This window comes from Engystomops pustulosus, chromosome 6 (genome assembly GCF_040894005.1).
Source record: "Engystomops pustulosus chromosome 6, aEngPut4.maternal, whole genome shotgun sequence".
Taxonomy (NCBI): Eukaryota; Metazoa; Chordata; class Amphibia; order Anura; family Leptodactylidae; genus Engystomops; species Engystomops pustulosus.
Genome location: NC_092416.1, coordinates 85,868,217 through 85,886,421, shown reverse-complemented (window position 1 = coordinate 85,886,421; position 18,205 = coordinate 85,868,217). Strand labels below are relative to the sequence as shown.

General features: G+C 43.1%; 1 long non-coding RNA gene and 9 other non-coding genes across 10 annotated transcripts; all 10 read right to left on the bottom strand.

Moving 5' to 3' along the window:
* Positions 1–6,730: 6,730 nt before the first annotated feature.
* LOC140063920 (uncharacterized) lies at positions 6,731–15,191 on the bottom strand. Its single transcript, XR_011847662.1, has 11 exons — positions 15,094–15,191; positions 12,853–12,895; positions 12,639–12,689; positions 11,835–11,881; positions 11,590–11,643; positions 10,679–10,702; positions 10,452–10,499; positions 8,792–8,840; positions 8,536–8,594; positions 7,052–7,082; positions 6,731–6,873 (listed from the first exon to the last, which is right to left on the bottom strand). It is a non-coding gene; the product is annotated as an uncharacterized lncRNA (long non-coding RNA).
* LOC140066575 (small nucleolar RNA SNORD34) lies at positions 6,938–7,013 on the bottom strand. Its single transcript, XR_011848415.1, has one exon. It is a non-coding gene; the product is annotated as a small nucleolar RNA SNORD34 (small nucleolar RNA).
* LOC140066589 (small nucleolar RNA SNORD50) lies at positions 8,253–8,321 on the bottom strand. Its single transcript, XR_011848428.1, has one exon. It is a non-coding gene; the product is annotated as a small nucleolar RNA SNORD50 (small nucleolar RNA).
* On the bottom strand, positions 8,654–8,737 carry LOC140066584 (small nucleolar RNA SNORD35). Its single transcript, XR_011848424.1, has one exon. It is a non-coding gene; the product is annotated as a small nucleolar RNA SNORD35 (small nucleolar RNA).
* On the bottom strand, positions 10,556–10,640 carry LOC140066580 (small nucleolar RNA SNORD35). The gene has a single exon (XR_011848419.1). It is a non-coding gene; the product is annotated as a small nucleolar RNA SNORD35 (small nucleolar RNA).
* Positions 11,028–11,096, bottom strand: LOC140066594 (small nucleolar RNA SNORD50). The gene has a single exon (XR_011848433.1). It is a non-coding gene; the product is annotated as a small nucleolar RNA SNORD50 (small nucleolar RNA).
* Positions 11,701–11,787, bottom strand: LOC140066578 (small nucleolar RNA SNORD35). The gene has a single exon (XR_011848417.1). It is a non-coding gene; the product is annotated as a small nucleolar RNA SNORD35 (small nucleolar RNA).
* LOC140066592 (small nucleolar RNA SNORD50) lies at positions 12,445–12,518 on the bottom strand. Its single transcript, XR_011848431.1, has one exon. It is a non-coding gene; the product is annotated as a small nucleolar RNA SNORD50 (small nucleolar RNA).
* Positions 12,735–12,821, bottom strand: LOC140066582 (small nucleolar RNA SNORD35). The gene has a single exon (XR_011848421.1). It is a non-coding gene; the product is annotated as a small nucleolar RNA SNORD35 (small nucleolar RNA).
* On the bottom strand, positions 13,088–13,150 carry LOC140066595 (small nucleolar RNA SNORD50). Its single transcript, XR_011848434.1, has one exon. It is a non-coding gene; the product is annotated as a small nucleolar RNA SNORD50 (small nucleolar RNA).
* Positions 15,192–18,205: the final 3,014 nt, after the last annotated feature.

The window sequence follows — 18,205 nt, the reverse complement described above, 5'->3', positions numbered from 1 at the left end:
CAGTGCTGGACAAGCTGCCTGCTCGCCTACTCTCCCTCGCTACTTGTCCCGCAGAACTACGCACTCTGCCGCTAGCGCTGTCAGAAGGGAAATACTGTTTCAGCTTGTGCACCAGGGCCTGCTGGTATTCATGCATTCTCACACTCCTTTCCTCTCCAGGGATGAGAGTGGAAAGATTTTGCTTGTACCGTGGGTCCAGGAGAGTGAACACCCAGTAATCGGTGCTGGAATAAATTCTTTGAACGCGAGGGTCACGGGATAGGCAGCCTAGCATGAAATCTGCCATATGCGCCAGAGTACCAACGCGTAAGAATTCACTCCCCTCACTGGCCTGACTGTCCATTTCCTCCTCCTCCAACTCCTCCAACTCCTCTTCTTCTGCCCATACACGCTCAACAGTGTAGGACTCAACAATGGTCCCCTCTTGTGTCTCGCCAACATTCTCCTCCTCTTCCTCCTCATCCTCCTCCACCTCCACCTCCTCCGATATGCGCTGAGAAACAGACCTAAGGGTGCTTTGGCTATCAACAAGGGAATCTTCTTCCCCTGTCTCTTGTGAGGAGCGCAAAGCTTCCGACTTCATGCTGACCAGAGAGTTTTTCAACAGGCCAAGCAGCGGGATGGTGAGGCTGATGATGGCGGCATCGCCACTGACCATCTGTGTTGACTCCTCAAAGTTACTCAGCACCTGACAGATATCAGACATCCACGTCCACTCCTCATTGTAGACTTGAGGAAGCTGACTGACCTGACTACCAGTTCTGGTGGAAGTTGACATCTGGCAGTCTACAATCGCTCGGCGCTGCTGGTAAACTCTGGATAACATGGTCAGTGTTGAATTCCACCTCGTGGGCACGTCGCACAACAGTCGGTGAGCGGGCAGTTGGAGGCGGCGCTGCGCTGCCCTGAGAGTGGCAGCATCTGTGCTGGACTTCCTGAAATGCGCACAGATGCGGCGCACCTTCGTGAGCAAATCAGACAGATTGGGGTATGTCTTGAGGAAACGCTGAACTATCAGATTTAACACATGGGCCAGGCATGGCACATGTGTCAGTCTGCCGAGTTGCAGAGCCGCCACCAGGTTACGGCCGTTGTCACACACAACCATGCCTGGCTTCAGGTTCAGCGGTGCCAGCCACAGATCAGTCTGCGCCGTGATGCCCTGTAATAGTTCTTGGGCGGTGTGCCTTTTATCGCCTAGGCTCAGCAGTTTGAGCACCGCCTGCTGTCGCTTAGCGACGGCACTGCTGCTGTGCCTAGAGCTACCGACTGATGGCGCCATGCCCACGGATGGTCGTTCGGAGGAGGAGGAGGGGTGGGAGGAGGAGGAGGCATAGTAGGCCTCAAACACCTGGACCGAGGTAGGCCCCGCAATCCTCGGCGTCGGCAGTATATGACCAGCCGCAGGGTCACACTCGGTCCCAGCCTCCACCAAGTTAACCCAATGTGCCGTCAGAGATATATAGTGGCCCTGCCCGGCAGCACTCGTCCACGTGTCCGTGGTCAGGTGGACCTTGTCAGAAACGGCGTTGGTCAGGGCACGGATTATGTTGTCTGACACGTGCTGGTGCAGGGCTGGGACGGCACATCGGGAAAAGTAGTGGCGGCTGGGGACCGAATACCGAGGGGCGGCCGCCGCCATGAGGCTGCGAAAGGCCTCGGTCTCTACTAGCCTATAGGGCAGCATCTCCAGGCTTAGCAATCTGGAAATGTGCACATTAAGGGCTTGGGCGTGCGGGTGGGTTGCACTATATTTGCGTTTCCGCTCCAGCGTCTGGGGTATGGAGAGCTGAACGCTGGTGGATGCTGTGGAGGATCGTGGAGGTGACGATGGGGTTTTTGTGGCAGGGTCCTGGGCAGGGGGCTGACTATCAGCTGACACAGGGGAAGGAGCAGTGGTGTGCACGGCCGGAGGTGAACGCGCTTGTTGCCACTGAGTGGGGTGTTTAGCATTCATATGCCTGCGCATACTGGTGGTAGTTAAGCTAGTAGTGGTGGAACCCCTGGTTTGGCAAATGTGGCACACCACAGTCCGTCGGTCATCCGGTGTTTCCTTAAAGAACCTCCAGACTTCTGAAAATCTAGCCCTCGCCGCAGGAGCCCTCGCCACGGGAGCTTCACTAGTTGACACATTTGGCGCTGATGCACCAGCTCTGGCCCTGCCTCTCCGTCTGGCCCCACCACTGCCTCTTCCAACCTGTTCTGGTCGAGGACTCTCCTCCGTCTCAGAAGCACTGTGTTCACCCGGCCTCTCAACCCAGCTTGGGTCTGTCACCTCATCATCCTCCGATCCCTCAGTCTGCTCCCCCCTCGGACTTCCTGCCCTGACAACAACTTCCCCACTGTCTGACAACCGTGTCTCCTCATCGTCGGACACCTCTTTACACACTTCTTCCACTACGTCAACAAGGTCATCATCACCCACAGACTGCGACTGGTGGAAAACCTGGGCATCAGAAAATTGCTCATCAGCAACCGGACAAGTGGTTTGTGACTGTGGGAAGGGTCCAGAAAACAGTTCCTCAGAGTATGCCGGTTCAAATGGCAAATTTTGCTGGGAGGGGGCAGACTGGGGGGGAGGAGGCTGAGGTGCAGGAGCTGGAGGAGTGCCGATTTCGGTGACATGGGTGGACTGCGTGGAAGACTGACTGGTGGACAAATTGCTCGAAGCATTGTCGGCAATCCACGACATCACCTGTTCGCACTGTTCTGGCCTCAACAGTGCTCTACCACGAGTCCCAGTAACTTCAGACATGAACCTAGGGAGTGTAGCTCTGCGGCGTTCCCCTGCTCCCTCATAAGCAGGTGGTGTCTCACCCCGCCCAGGACCACGGCCTCTGACCCCTGCAGTAGTTGGACGCCCACGTCCCCGCCCTCGTCCTCTACCCCTAGCCCTCGGGTTAAACATTTTGAAAATGAGAGTTATAACTTGTATTTTTTTTTTAACTTTTTTTTTTTTGTGTTTTTTAGTTTTTAAAACCAAACGATGCTATCCTATTGCTATGGCTATTTTCTAGCCAAGTATTACAGCACACTACTATGCCAGATGAGATGACGCTGAGTTATGAAAAAAATAAACGTAAAATAAAAAAGGAAATGGCAGACTGTGCCTAGTTGAAATACAACCCCGGGCCCTAATAAATTTTCCCACTTCGGTCTTTGCGATGGATATGTGCGTCACTAAAACACAGTGGTCGCAAGTCTGACTCCAAATTGCTCCCAATTTGATAGTAGATGCACTGCAGCAAGTACAGCCACCAGCAGATCAACCAGAAATCAAATATATATAACGCTACTGTAGGCGTAATTAAGACGTTTGTATTCTCCTATGGCTATTTTCTAGCCAAGTATTACAGCACACTACTATGCCAGATGAGATGACGCTGAGTTATGAAAAAAATAAACGTAAAATAAAAAAGGAAATGGCAGACTGTGCCTAGTTGAAATACAACCCCGGGCCCTAATAAATTTTCCCACTTCGGTCTTTGCGATGGATATGTGCGTCACTAAAACACAGTGGTCGCAAGTCTGACTCCAAATTGCTCCCAATTTGATAGTAGATGCACTGCAGCAAGTACAGCCACCAGCAGATCAACCAGAAATCAAATATATATAACGCTACTGTAGGCGTAATTAAGACGTTTGTATTCTCCTATGGCTATTTTCTAGCCAAGTATTACAGCACACTACTATGCCAGATGAGATGACGCTGAGTTATGAAAAAAATAAACGTAAAATAAAAAGAAACTGGCAGACTGTGCCTAATTCTACTCAAACCCCTAATAAATTTTCCCACTTTGGTGTTTGAGGTGGATATGTGTGTCACTAAGAGCTAAACACAACGGTAGCAAGTCCCCCTGCTAATTCCTCACAATATGGTACTAGCTGCAAATAAAAAAAAAATTATAACGTTATTGTAGCCCTAAGAAGGGCTGTTGGGTTCTTTAAGAATCACTCCTGCCTAACAGTAAGCTAATAGAACACCCTAACGCTTTCCCTGAGCAGCAGCAGCTCTCTTCCTAGTGGCATCCAGACAGAGAATGATCCGAGCAGCGCGGGCAGCGGCTAGTCTATCCCAGGGTCACCTGATCTGGCCAGCCAACCACTGCTATCTACGTGTAAGGGTACCACGTCATGCTGGGTGGAGTGCAGAGTCTCCTGGCTTGTGATTGGCTCTGTTTCTGGCCGCCAAAAAGCAAAACGGCGGGAGCTGCCATTTTCTCGAGCGGGCGAAATACTCGTCCGAGCAACGAGCAGTTACGAGTACGCTAATGCTCGATCGAGCATCAAGCTCGGACGAGTATGTTCGCTCATCTCTAGTGATAACCAAGTATACATAATTGTGACAGATCATGCAGGTTATGTCATAGAATGTACATGTTTATTAAATGTTTTGCATGTACCATTTGTAACATTAAAATTTGTAGGGAGAATATTTGACAAGAAAAAAAAAAAAAAAACACTAGGATGTCAGAAGTGTCAAAACATTTTGTTGAGAAACATTCACACAAGTTAGCAACCCTCCGTCTATGTAAGAGTTAAGCATGAAGCTTGCAAGAATGTTAATTGTATTTTCATATCCACTCTGAATGAATTTTAGAAATCTAATAGTTGTATGCGAGAAACTTTTTTTGTAAGTTCTCACTGTTGGGATATTGTTATTGGATCATGATCGGTCCAATTGTGTTTTCTTGTAATGTTAGCCATGATTAAAAGGATTATATTCTGTAAAAAATAAACCTCCAATTCACCATTAACAAAAATACAGCATTTCATAGATTTAATTCCAAATTTATCATTCCTGGTGTTAACAATTTTGGTTGCCTGTGGATCAGACTAAATCTTTTGACTATGGTCGGATTCATAAATAGATTCCATTGTCTGCACACTGCAGCTCTGCCTCCCCCCTGAATTACAAGACTAACTCAGACCCTTCCTGCCAGCAGGTAGCAGTGTGCAAAGATTCTTGTTGTAGAGCTGACCGCTATAGGGGAGTTAGCAGAGCTGAGTAATTTGTTGTATATCCATCTCTTTTCTATGTGTCAGATACTACCTGTAGTCCAAAGTTCAGAAGCAACATACGAGTAGATAAACTGCTGTGTAACCTAAGCACATCGTCAGCTCACAGCATTTCATAGCACAGAGGAATCATGATGTCCACACAGGAACTCGTTTACACTGACCATTGCCGATTTAAAAAAAACAAAACACAAAACATTTACTCCCTTTATAGATGGTATTGGCAATGTCCTGACATGAACTTAGAGGTCTCAAACAGGACACCACCTAGTCCAAAAGACAAGATAGTGACATTAGTCAAGAGGTTCAAACAGACCCACTAGCCCTGCATATGGGGAAAAAAAAAAATATATATATATTTTTTTTTTTACTGTTTATCATATTGTAAGGAAGTTGAGATTAATATATATTAATCTCAACTTCCTTACAATATGATAAACAGTAAAAAAAAAAAGTGCAGATGCCTGTTCATGAACATTATGCAATGTCTACAGGTGTAAGTACATGCATCCCTTAGGAGAGTATAGCAATCAAAGACTAGTAGCTGAAGACTCCACAATATATTGCAGTCAAAACCAGGAACAATTTCTGAATTGCTGCAAGGTATAGAGGTCACCATATTATACGTGCTCCATGAAATAGAATTGACACCAAGTTCATGTGAGTCAATAACCTATATGGTAAAAAAAAATTACTAGGGGATTAAAATGACAACTTTCTTTCATGGGCAAACTGCTTCAAGTCTTTCCATCCTAAAGAACAGCACACTGTCCGTGTAGCTAGACTTAAATTGTCACAAAAAAAGTCATATTTTGGTGCAACTAGCTGTTATCTTCATCAGGAAGGTATGATATTTGTTATCAGGAAATTAGGTATTTTATCCTAAATAAGGATGTTATAATATCTGACCAGCCAGTCATTTGAATGTTTCAGCAGGATGTTGGCCCATCTACAATGCAAGTTCCACGCTATCCAAAATGTAGGTCTGCAATTAAATGGTTGTGCAATTTAAACACTTACGGTACATGCCCCAGTGTAGTGCCCTACCAGCACATTCACGTCCATGAATCTTTAAATGCACATGTCACAGGAATTAAGTTAAAAGTTGCCAGTAAATTGATATGTTTGTTGCATAATTCTCACCCTGCAGTACATAAACCGAAATGGGGACATTTACAAATTCTTTGCGCTCTCACCGTATGTTCTGCTCTGAAATATTAGGTGGTGCCACCAGGGGAAAAACAAACAACCACACATTTCCACCTGCTCCAACTAAGGTAACAATCTTGCATGTTTAGATCAGGCAGCAATTACTAGTCTGGTGGTATTGAAGTGGGCTGGAGGATTGGGCGATTTTCATGCCTTTACCAGAAAGCTGTTGAAGGCATAGTCCCCCCCCCCCCCCCCCATTGTCATTTAAATAACATAACTGTAGAGTTTGATCTGGACATTCAGTAACCAATTGGTAGAGAAGTGTTCACACAAGCATTATGAGCTGAATGGCATCTTTACTTGTACTGATACCCTGCATACATGGAATATACTTCTGTTGAGAAGGTTGCAAGACATTTGTGCTATAAGAACCAAATGAATCTCAGCCTAGTTTTATAACAAACACCTAGTCATCCAAGGTAACTGAGATAAGATGTCCCAATTTTATTTGGCCTGTAAACACATCACCCATTTTGAGAGGAAAGAGACAGACAACATGTTACAGTATTACATTTTATTCAACCTCAGCAGGTGACAGAAATAGAAGAAGTACTGAATACAAAGGTGTTCTCAGCTCTATCCATGTACTGGCTTGCTGCATTGACACATAATCCAGATGTACAATTGCTTCAGTCCAAAATCCTGTTGAAGTAGAATTACAAGTTAGATGAAAACACTTGGCTACTTCTCTCCTACCACTAGTAGAGTCTGTCTCAGTGTAGAAGGTTGTTCTCACAGAAAGTCAAGCAATGTAGGTAAAATACAAAGCATCATTGACAGACCATACAAGTTATTGTACAAGTTAACTGCTGTAACTTACCTGGTTTGGCAGGTTTCATAATCCAAGTATACTATAAAAAAAAGTAGAAAATAGTGATTCAACAGCTATCAAGATTTTTTTATCATGGGATGCACTTTACAAACCCTTCTTGAACAAGACATTGCTCTTCAGCTTCAAACAGTTGGTGCTCTAGAGCAGTTTGATGCAATATTGTACAGCATCCCTACTTGGGGTGGATGTGGAAACTGCAGTGATGGGTGTACACGAAGAGCTTATAATGCAGTTCAAGGGAGAAAAGCTGTGCCATTAAGATATCCCAACTATCTTGAAGGCTAAACAATGATGATGATCTACCAACACTTAACAAATCCACTGTTAATGTCCTGCTCCAACTGTTATGACAGGGAGACAATCCAAAAATGCCAAATCGTTCAGCAAAATAAACATGCTGAAGAATGGCCCTCCTTAGCTAGTTTTCCGGGAGAGACTAGTCATGTGAACTCTGTTGTAAAAGATGCTGTTCCTGCATCCAGAGAGCTATAACTCTAGATCTTGTTCCTCTGAAAGGAGAATCTGTCATATGAACCGAAAATTGTGTTTCTAGGTGACAGGGAACCAGAGACATTTACACTGTTTAGTGATATACACAAAAATCACATAACTTAAGTTAGTATCTTTATTTCAGACCAAGCTCCAGTATTTACACTGAAGCTGTGGATGATTTTTATTGTGCAGCAAATACAGTGCACATTTAAAAATTACTTGTTCCTAATTAGCTTGGTTTATAAATACGTTGTTTTTCTGTTTAGGTTACCATTGTGCATGGGAGCAAGCATGTTCCCTTTGTCAAGTACACATGTGGGGCATTTATGCACATCTTAACATTTGCCTGGATTTATAAACATTACAAAATGTAGAATTTTTATGCAATTGGCATTTTATCATTTGCAAATGAATTCAAAAGTTACATATACATTGTAGGTGAGGCTTTCTGAAAAGTAAAATTTTGACAGAATAGGAGCCTTTAAAAATAGAAAAGGCACACCGTTAAACACAAGTTTGGATTACAACCAAATATTGCATAGTTTAAGCACTGTGTGTAGTGGTATATATATATAAATCTGCTCATTGTTTTAAGATCCCAATTGCATTCCAGAACAAGCACAGACTTCCTGCTAGCCAATGGAGTGTAAAGCTAAAAAGGGATATACAATCAATTTATGTTTGAACAATTTGTTAGAACTCAGCTGTCAGATCTGTAATAAAGTGTCATCATACACTCAGGTTTGGGATAGACTCATCATAGTTCATATTAGGCACGTGTTATGCATGTAATCTACAGGGAAGATCAAGAGTGTCAGATAAAAACTGACAACTGAGCTGTAATTGGCTGCCTTGAGAACTCTGACACTTCCTAGAACACAGGGGAAGAGTAATTTTAGAGTCATCACATCCTGCTAAAGTATGAAATTAAGGGTTATCAAGGAACAGACCACAGAGGAGTGAAATAGCATTTAACATACCCGAGTATCCTTGCCTCCCAAAAGTAGGCAGTTTGCAAAATCTTTTACCATTCCAAGACCTAGAAGTAAAACCAAAAGTCAGCTGCCATTCAACAAGCAACTCAAACACTACATTGCAGCGCAGGCATCAGCAATGCCAATCGGCATCATCGTCAGCGCCTCCTCAGAGACTTGGAAGACCATCGTGATTAAGACATTTGCGTTCAAGCTATAGAACCGATTCCACCCCTTCCTGCTCAAGTAGAGTCAAAATTACCTTAAGCATTCCCCTTCCAAATGTATTCTGCCAAATAACTTCCATGAACCTAAGGGACACAAGGTTGATAACGATTTTATTTTAGATGAAGCCAGTGTCAGATTGCAGTATGTACATACATCTACAGTGCTGGGATCCATTTGATTTTGACCTTCAAAATACAGTTAAATGGAACCTACCATCACAGATTTACCTATAAAAAGGTAGATTGGGTGGTAGGTGCATCTATAGGACACGAGGATAGCCCTTTTAAGGGCTAATCCTCATGCCCCTGCAATCTTTGACTAACTTGATTCCCTAATGTGTAAAATTTTCTAAAAAGGCTGATGGGGCATGGAGTAGCTGGAGCAGAGGCTACATGGTGTGGCTACTCCATGTCCCAGTAGCCCCTTTGATCCTCTGACCAGAAATCTGCGTGCAGCTCCTCATAGCCTCAGGCTACTGGGGCATGGAGTAGCCAGAGCTCTTTAGAAAATGTACACATTAGAAATTAAAAGTTAGTAAGAGATTGCAGGGATGCGAGGATTACTAATTACCATCACTAATATATATCCCTACAAATATACCTTTATAGGTAGTTCCATGGTGGTAGGTTCCCTATAAACAGTTATAACTCTAGGAATGCAAATGTACATGGTATGTGCATTGGATGGTTTCTATTGATTGCCCTTGAATATAGATCTTTTGCATGGTAGCTCCAGGTTTATACAGGCATATGATTATTAGAAGGGTTAATGAGATTATAGGTTATAATTGAACTATTTAAATGAAACAAGCTTTGGGGGCATCACAAGTGCTGTTCCAGCTCAGTGCCCCCCAAAAGCATTTGTGGTTGCCTTCTTCAGTGCCAAGTCTTGTGCAAGTAGTGAGCATTACTCAGATTTTGGCAGTCATTGGATATGGCTGGTGATAACTTTAAGGGGTTTGTCCATGAAAAAAAAGTCTAAAATTTTAATCACTAGTGTTGTTCACAAACATTGTAACCCCTTCACTTGACAATCACTGAGTTGTACAACTCCAGAGTGTGGGTGGGGATTCTAAGACTCTTCATGATCTGTCTGCTAGGAGATGCTGTGTGCTGATAATGCAGGTACAGGTTATCTACACTTATTTAGCTTCTGAACATTCTAGACCAAAATACAAGACTGCTCAGATAAAGTGACTCAGCTATGCTATATGCTCACAAATAAGCCCTTTGTCTGTAGCTAGTATAGCAAATCTGTGTACAGTGTTCATTGCCAGCAGGAAGCGCCCGTGTATGAGCTGGTCTTTTGAAGCAGGAGGCAGACAGCAATGCAGTGAGAAGCCAAGGCAATTCACTAGAATAAGGTTGCCATGAGACCATAATCCAAAGATTTGGATCAGATCCTGGTACAACTAATATTATAAACACCAGGTTTACCAGGTTGGAATTATATCTGAAATGCTGCATTTGTCATTGAGTATATTTAAGAATCTTTTCTGCATGGTTATACCCTTTTAAATTGGAGAATTTCCATTTAATAACTAATTCATCTTATTTATGGGTTTATTAAACTTGTGCTTATTTTCATGTTTCATGGGAGCTACTCAGCACAATAAATAGTAAATTTAAACCCCTATGGCAGATATACATTAACTATTGGTGGTCCTTAACAGAATTATGTACGTTTCTACATACCTGTAAATGATCCAGATCAGAACATCATTCAGGACACCTTGTGACAACCTGAAACACAGCCATAATTACAACAGGAATTTCATGTCTATGACCTCAGTAACGCACATAGAGCATCAGTAAAGCCAATAGGCATTGTCGTCAGAGCCTCCAAGACTCGGAAGACCATCGTGAGAATGAACATCATGTGCAGTCACATCAGAATCAAGCCATATAATCCACCATCTTACCTCAAATGATGGCTGGGAGCTCATCTGAAAAAAAGAAAAAAGTTAAATGTATAGATTGAGATTGCATCACCAGTCACAGCTTTCAACTTTGGGGTAGTTTTTCTAAGCAATCTTGAAATTATCTACTTCTAAGAGCTTAGAATGCTAAATATTACAACACATTCTGCTGATAAGAGTCATTAGCCAAGACAGACATTACAATAAGACTGGTCTCTGAATAAGTTAACCATGTGCCTTGTGGCGTCCAGAATGACGCTTCATACGGCAAAGTACAATACGATTCAAGTAAACTAAAGGGCCTTCAAAACCTGCACCCATTAGAACAGTTTTGCATAGTATTGCTACAGTGAACTCAGCTGTCAGATCCATAATAAAGTTGTCATCAGACAGGTCAGGTTCAGGATAAAACTCATAGTTCAAGATGAAAAGCAGGAAACTAGTGTAAGGAAGAAAACGTTCCAGCAACCATATTAGAACCACAAAACGTTTACTACATTAGTGGTTTCTCAAATGCCAGGCTGAAGCCCAAGACTAGGCCTGCACTTGCAGGAAGCTGATGAAAGCAGCCAAGGACAATTAATGGTGGGGAGGCTGCTGGACATCTTATTAAATAAGCAGTTTTAGTTCCTACCCTAGGCTTATACTCTAGACCAATTTTCCCACTGTGGTAAAATGAGTTGCCTTGGCCTCAACTTGCATTTATGTGGAATGTATCATTTTGTGAAAAGACCAAAAAGATATTGGCATGTGTGGATATCTTCATTTCTGTAACCCCCTTATCAAAACCTTAAAAGGCACTATAGAAAGGCGCTTTTAAGCCAGGAGCTGCAGTAAATTGGACATTATGTCGGTTAAGGTTGAAGCAGCAGATGCATTATTACCAGATTTTAAGCTCTTCCTGCATATTGTACCTGTGGATGATGTTACTTGACATTAATGCCCCTCTTCAGGTTCTTGCAGGTAACCTAAAACAAAGCTACAGTTACACAGGGGACTTGTCATTCATGACACATTCAGCATCATGTTAGGCATCAGTAAAGCCAGTAGGCATTGTCGTCAGGACCTCAACAAGGCTTGGAAGACCATCGTGAGAATGAACATCACTTGCCCAAGCATTTTGTATCTGCGAATGCAAATTGCATGCTGAACAACTTACCTCTCAAAACCATTCTAAAGATTCAGGTTGTACTGCCAAGGCACTACCTAGATAACAAATAAAACAAAACACAAAAACAAAAACCAAGATTATATCAGCTAAACTCAAGCCACCAAACTAAGAGTGAAATCAAACATTGCCATGATTTCAGTCTAGTCCATCTGTCAGAGACCATGGCTTTAGCCCCAAAAAAATACAAAGAGGACCTGTCACCTAAATTTTCGTCACTAGGAGCTGCTTACTAAAGTAAGCAGCTCCTAGTGCTTGATCAAACGCCGCAGTGGTAGAGTGATAGCGTTACCGGAAACCTCCGGCGGGGTACAGTGTAATCATCGGACAGCTTCCAAAGCTGTCTGATGTATTCATGAGGGGGGCGGTCTGAGGCGCTGCCTCTTCCCCGGACCGCCCCGCTAGCTCCATAGGCCTAGACAGACCCCAACCCCGCCCCCTCATGAATACGTCGGACAGCTATGCGAGCTGCCCGACAATTACATTGTACCCCGCTGCAGTGTTTGATAGCGTTACGGGAGGTCACTACAGCGTTTGATCAAGCACTAGGAGCTGCTTACTTACTAAATACAAGCTTGTTTTGAGCACTCTAGTAACCATGAACTCAGCCGTCAGATCCGTAATAAGGTTGTCATCAGACAGCTCAGGTTCGGGACAACAGACTCATCATAGTTCAAGCTGTAGACAGGCCTATCTTATGCAACCATTGAGGTTGCAAAAAAAAAAAAAAAAAAAAATCACTAATGAGATAATCTTAGTAATTCATAGATAATAAGCTCTTCCTGCATACTGTACCTGTAAGTGATGTTACATGACAATGATGCTCTTCAGGTCACATGACTGAACCTAAAAACCAAAGATAGTTACACAGGATTTATCACCTCAGCATCATGTTAGGGATCAGTAAAGCCAGTAGGCATTGTCGTCAGGACCTCAATAAGGCTTGGAAGACCATCGTGAGAATGAACATCACCTGCCCTTACATGAGGGGACATAATGAACAGCTTACCTCCACAGCCAGTCTGCATCAGGTTCTGCTGCCATGGCAATGCCTGGATAAAAAAAAAACACTTATTTCTGCTGAACATCAGTAACAGTAGTATATCGAGTGATGAATTATGCAGGTCATGTAAAGTAACCAAATTTAGAACATGCAAAACACCAGGTACAGAATATATCAATTGTTTCTGTAAAGAACCAGATGTAGTATATAAGCTTGCAGTGAATGCTCTTTTAACCCCATGAACTCAGCAGTCAATAAAGCTGTCATCAGACAGGTCAGGTTCGGGATAGACTCATCATAGTTCAGAGGCTTCATAGGGCACATTATGGAAGGATGGATTGCCCTGACAGCACACACCACATCACAAGTGACCCATTTTCCCCACAGCTATGGATAGGTGTGGTTTGAGCACAATGTTTATTTCTTCATCGCATGGTAATGTACATTACATCCTCCCAACTATAATTGATACAGAACCTGCAGAGAAATGATAAATATATCTCCTATACGGGAATCAGTAGTGGTACACTGATCTACATATACATAGATCAAGAGGAGGAACACAAGGCTGAATTCACACTACTGTTCAATGGGATTTTAAATTGACATGTTAAACCTCAGTTATTTCCTTTTTTAAAAACAGCGTACAGAGGAATAGAGGTTTGAACTTAGACTAAGGACACCATCACTCGCAGGGTGGGCCATTTCTATGGATACACCTAAATAAAATGCAAAAGGTTTGAGATAAGCTTCCTTTGTTGTCCATTAATATGGGGGGAAGAAACTTTTCAAGAAGGGCGTTGACCATGGTGGCCATTCTGGAGCCAACTTTATTTTTTCCAACGGGAAAGTCATGTAACAAACTTATTGAGAATGCCACAGGAAAAACAAGAGCGAGTTTGGCTTTATCGCAACTTTTTTCTGTCACAAGTTCTGTCATAAGTGGTTACAAGTGAACACTTCTAAAAAGGTGTTTAAAGTGCTGCCCAATTTGTTTTGCCCATTCTTCGAGTTAAAGGGAACCTACCACCCCGATTCTACCTATAAAGGTAGAAGGGGTGGTAGGTGGATGAATGGGACGTGAGGATAGCCCTTTTTGGGCTAATCCTCACGTCCCGGCTATGTTTTAGAAAAGTTTTTTGCGGCATATGCAAATTTATTTATGCGGCTACTGGGGCGTGGAGTAGCCGGACATGAGTCTACTAGTCGCGGCTACTCCACGCCCCAGTAGCCACATTACTCCGCCTACCATTTAATCTTCGGCGCGCAGCTCCTCGTAGCTGCGCGCCCTCGTCCGAGTCCCCCGGCATCTGCGGCCTACTGCGCATGCGCAGTAGCACCGGCCCTGGAGCCGCGGCTGCGCAGCCAAAGGCCTGGGTTCTGCGCCTGCGCAGAACGCAGGGGACTCAGACGAGGGCGCGCAGCTATGAGGAGCTGCTCGCTGAAGATTAAATGGTAGGCGGAGTAATGTGGCTACTGGGGTGTGGAGTAGCCGCGACTAGTAGACTCATGTCCGGCTACTCCACGCCCCAGTAGCCGCATAAATAAATTTGCATATGCCGCAAAAAACTTTTCTAAAACATAGCCGGGACGTGAGGATTAGCCCAAAAAGGGCTATCCTCACGTCCCATTCATCCACCTACCACCCCTTCTACCTTTATAGGTAGAATCGGGGTGGTAGGTTCCCTTTAAGTGCACTGATCTGGGTCACTCAGTTTGTAAGGATGCTGTGGGCTCTTGCTGTATAAAGCTAGGACTGCTACTGATGTTTCAACATTTGTAAGTTCTCCTGCATCCATTTTTGGCAAATCAGGCACTGAACTCGTTTCAGAAAGTTTGGCAACAGTTTCTAACTGTAGAAAGGGAGATGGGTTGTCTTGTAGGGTGTGCTGCATTGCAATCTGCTGCAATGACCGAGGTGCTGCATTCAGACAACACAATTTCTATCCACTTCTCACCTGCTGGTCATACTTCACTACTACATGGTGTGGCTGCAGACAGAGGTAGTCATACTACACTGCCCCACACTACAACATGGTGGACATATAACACTGCCCGGCACTGCTGCATGGTGTGGCTGCAGGCAGAGCTTGACATATCATAGCCGTGCATTTCTAGCCAATTAGGATAACCCCCAACCTTAACTTCGCACATCGTGCACAGCATGCAGGGTTATGCACATGACCGGTGTCCCGCATACACAACCTCATCCGCACAGACAGACCACGGAGCCCACCCCGCACTCACCTCACCCGGGAGCACGCTGCAAGGAAAGAGAACCTCCCACTGCTATGGGGCTGCCTAAAAAGCGTCCACGGGGCGGAAATGAGGTCTTCACCCGGGCAGCGGGCGTGTCTTCTGCGCTTACTGCTATGGGAAGAAGCTCGGACGGGTGCGGCCATGTTTGGAGATTGTGGGCGGTAACTCGGAACTGAGCTCATTCTAAACGCTAGAGGATTAGAGTTCTGCCGTTCATGTCTGTAGTGACTGCCATGTTTGTGAAGGCCAAGCAGCCCTCCGGCCTTTGTATAAGGTGCAGTTTTACAAGTTACATTGCGCCCTATTACCCGCATTCATGAAGCTCATAATACACTGGCTCCAACTCCTCTTACTGGGGATATCTAAGATAAGTCTACTATAATTTGAAGAGTGGTGTTGTTTCAGGAGGTGGAGGGGCTGCATAATTGGTAGGGTAACTGTGGAATGAGAAACCTTTAACCCCTTAACGCTGAAGCCACTTTTCACCTTCCTGACACGGCCCATTTTTTAAAATCTGACATGTGTCTATTTAAGTGGTTATAACTTTGGAATGCTTTAACATATCCAGTGGATTTTGAGATTGTTTTTTCGTGACACATTGTACTTCCTGTTGGTTGAGAAATTTAATCAATATATTTAGTATTTATTTATGAAATAAATGGAAATTTGGCAAAATTTTTGAAAAAAACAATGTTTTCCAAATTCAAAATTTTCTACTTTTTGGAAAGTTGGTCATATCACTAAAATAACTTGATAACTAACATTTTCCATATGTCTGCTTTAACTTGGCATCATTTTTCAAACATCTTTTCCTTTTTTTAGGATGTTAGGAGGCTTATAACTTTAGGTGCTATTTTTTAGATTTTCACGAAAATCATCAAAACCTACTTTTGGAGGGTCAATTTAGTTAGAAGTGACTTTATAAGGCCTACATGACAGAAAACCCCCACAAATGACACCATTTCAGAAACTACACCCCTCAAAATATTCAAAACAACCTTTGGGAATTTTGTTAACCCTATGAGCGTTTCATGAGGGTGAAAGATAAATGAAAGTGAAATTACAGAAATGTAATTTTATCTTACTATAGATTCATTGAACACTAAAATTTGCACCTTCACAATGGGTTAAAAAAGAAAATGCATTTTACAATGTTGAGGGCAATTCCTCCTGAGTATGCCAATACCAATTTTGTCACTGTACCCTGCTGTACGGACACAGGGGGGCACCTGGAAGGGAAAGAGCGTTGTTTCGTTTTTGCAGGGCAAATATGGCTGAAAAAGTTTTCATGTGTCAGGATGCATTTGGAGAGCCATAATGGTACCAAAACAGAGGAAAGCCCCAACAAGAGTCACCATTTTGGAAAGTACACCCCTTGGAGAGTTTAGCAAGGTGTAATTTGTGTAGTTGCCCCAACAGGTGTTTGATTCATTTAGGCCCCAAAAGGGAAAAAAGGTGAAAATTTTCTCAAAAAAGTCACTTTTACCCCAAATTTTTGTAAGCCACAAGGGATAAAATATGAAACAACCCCATAAATGTGTAAAACTATTTCTCCTAAGCACAGAACTGCACCACTTTTGCATATAAAGTGTTGTATGGGTACACAGTAGGGCTCAGAAGAGAAAGAGGGGCTTTGGCCTTTTAGAAGCCAGATTTGTGTCAGGCTTTACATGTGTCAGGATGCATTTGGAGAGCCCTAGTGGTACCAAAACAGAGGGGAACCCCAACAAGTGTCCACATTTTAGAAATTGCACCCTTTGGAGAATTTAGCAAGGTGTAATATATGTATTTTCCCCTACAGGTGTTTGCTTCAATTAGGTCCCTAAAAGGAAAAATATGAACATTTTCCCAAAAAAGTAACTTTTACGGCTATTTTTTGTATCCCATAAGGCATTAAAGATAAAACAACCCCAAAAAATGAGTACTAGCATTTCTCCCGAGTATAAAATTGCCCCACACATGCAAATAAAATGTTGTATGGGTACGCAGTGAAGCTAAGAAGGGAAAGAGGGGCGTTGTCCTTTTAGAAGCCAAATTTGACAGACATCCTTTACATGTGTCAGGATGCATTTAGAGAGCCGTAGCGGTACCAAAACAGAGGGGAACCCCAACAAGTGTCACCATTTTGGAAAGTACACCCCTTAGAGAATTTAGCAAGGTGTAATATGTGTATTTGTCCGTAAAGTTGTTTGATTTCATTAGGACTTAAATAGGAAAAAGGTAAAAATTTTCTTATAAAGGTCATTGTACCCCTAATTTTTTATAGCCACCAGGGATAAAAATATGTAATAACCCCCCAAAATGTGTAAACCTATTTCTCTCGAGTGTAGAAGTACCCCACATGTGTATATAAAATGTTGTATGGGCGCACTGTAAAAGGGAAGGGGGATGTTTGCCTTTTAGAAGCCAAATTTGACAGAAATGTTTGACATGCATTTGGAGAACCCTAGTGGTATAAAACAGATTAAAATCCAAAAAGTGACCCTAATTTTTGAACGCACACCCCTTAGAGAATTTTGCAATGTGTAATATATGTATTTGCCCCTACAGGTGAATGATCCAATTAGGCACTAAACATTAAAAAGGTGAAAATTTTCCTATAAATGTCACTTTACCCCTAATTTTTGTAAGCTACAAGGGATCATATATTAAATAACCCCAAAAAAGGTGTAAAACTATTTCTCCCGAGTGTAGAAGTACCCCTCATGTGCATATAAAATGCTTTATGGGCGCACAGTAGAGGAAAAGAGGGATGTTTGTCTTTTAGTGGCCAAATTTGACAGAAATTCTTCACATGTGTCAGGATACATTTGGAGAGCCGTAGTGGTACCAAAACAGAGGAAAACCCGAAAAGTGACCCTAATTGTTGAATGTACACCCCTTGGGGAATTTAGCAAGGTGTAATATGTGGTGTAGTGTAATGCACGTGGTGAAATGAGCATTTTGAACATACAGGTGGTTTCCAAATATGATGTGCAACGGAGTCCAAGATGGAAATTGCAATTATTTCTGGAAAGTTCAGTGCCCGTTATGTGGCGCCCCTTATGAAATAATGGAGGGTTATAGGGAGCAACGTAACCTAACAGTTGTTACAATTATT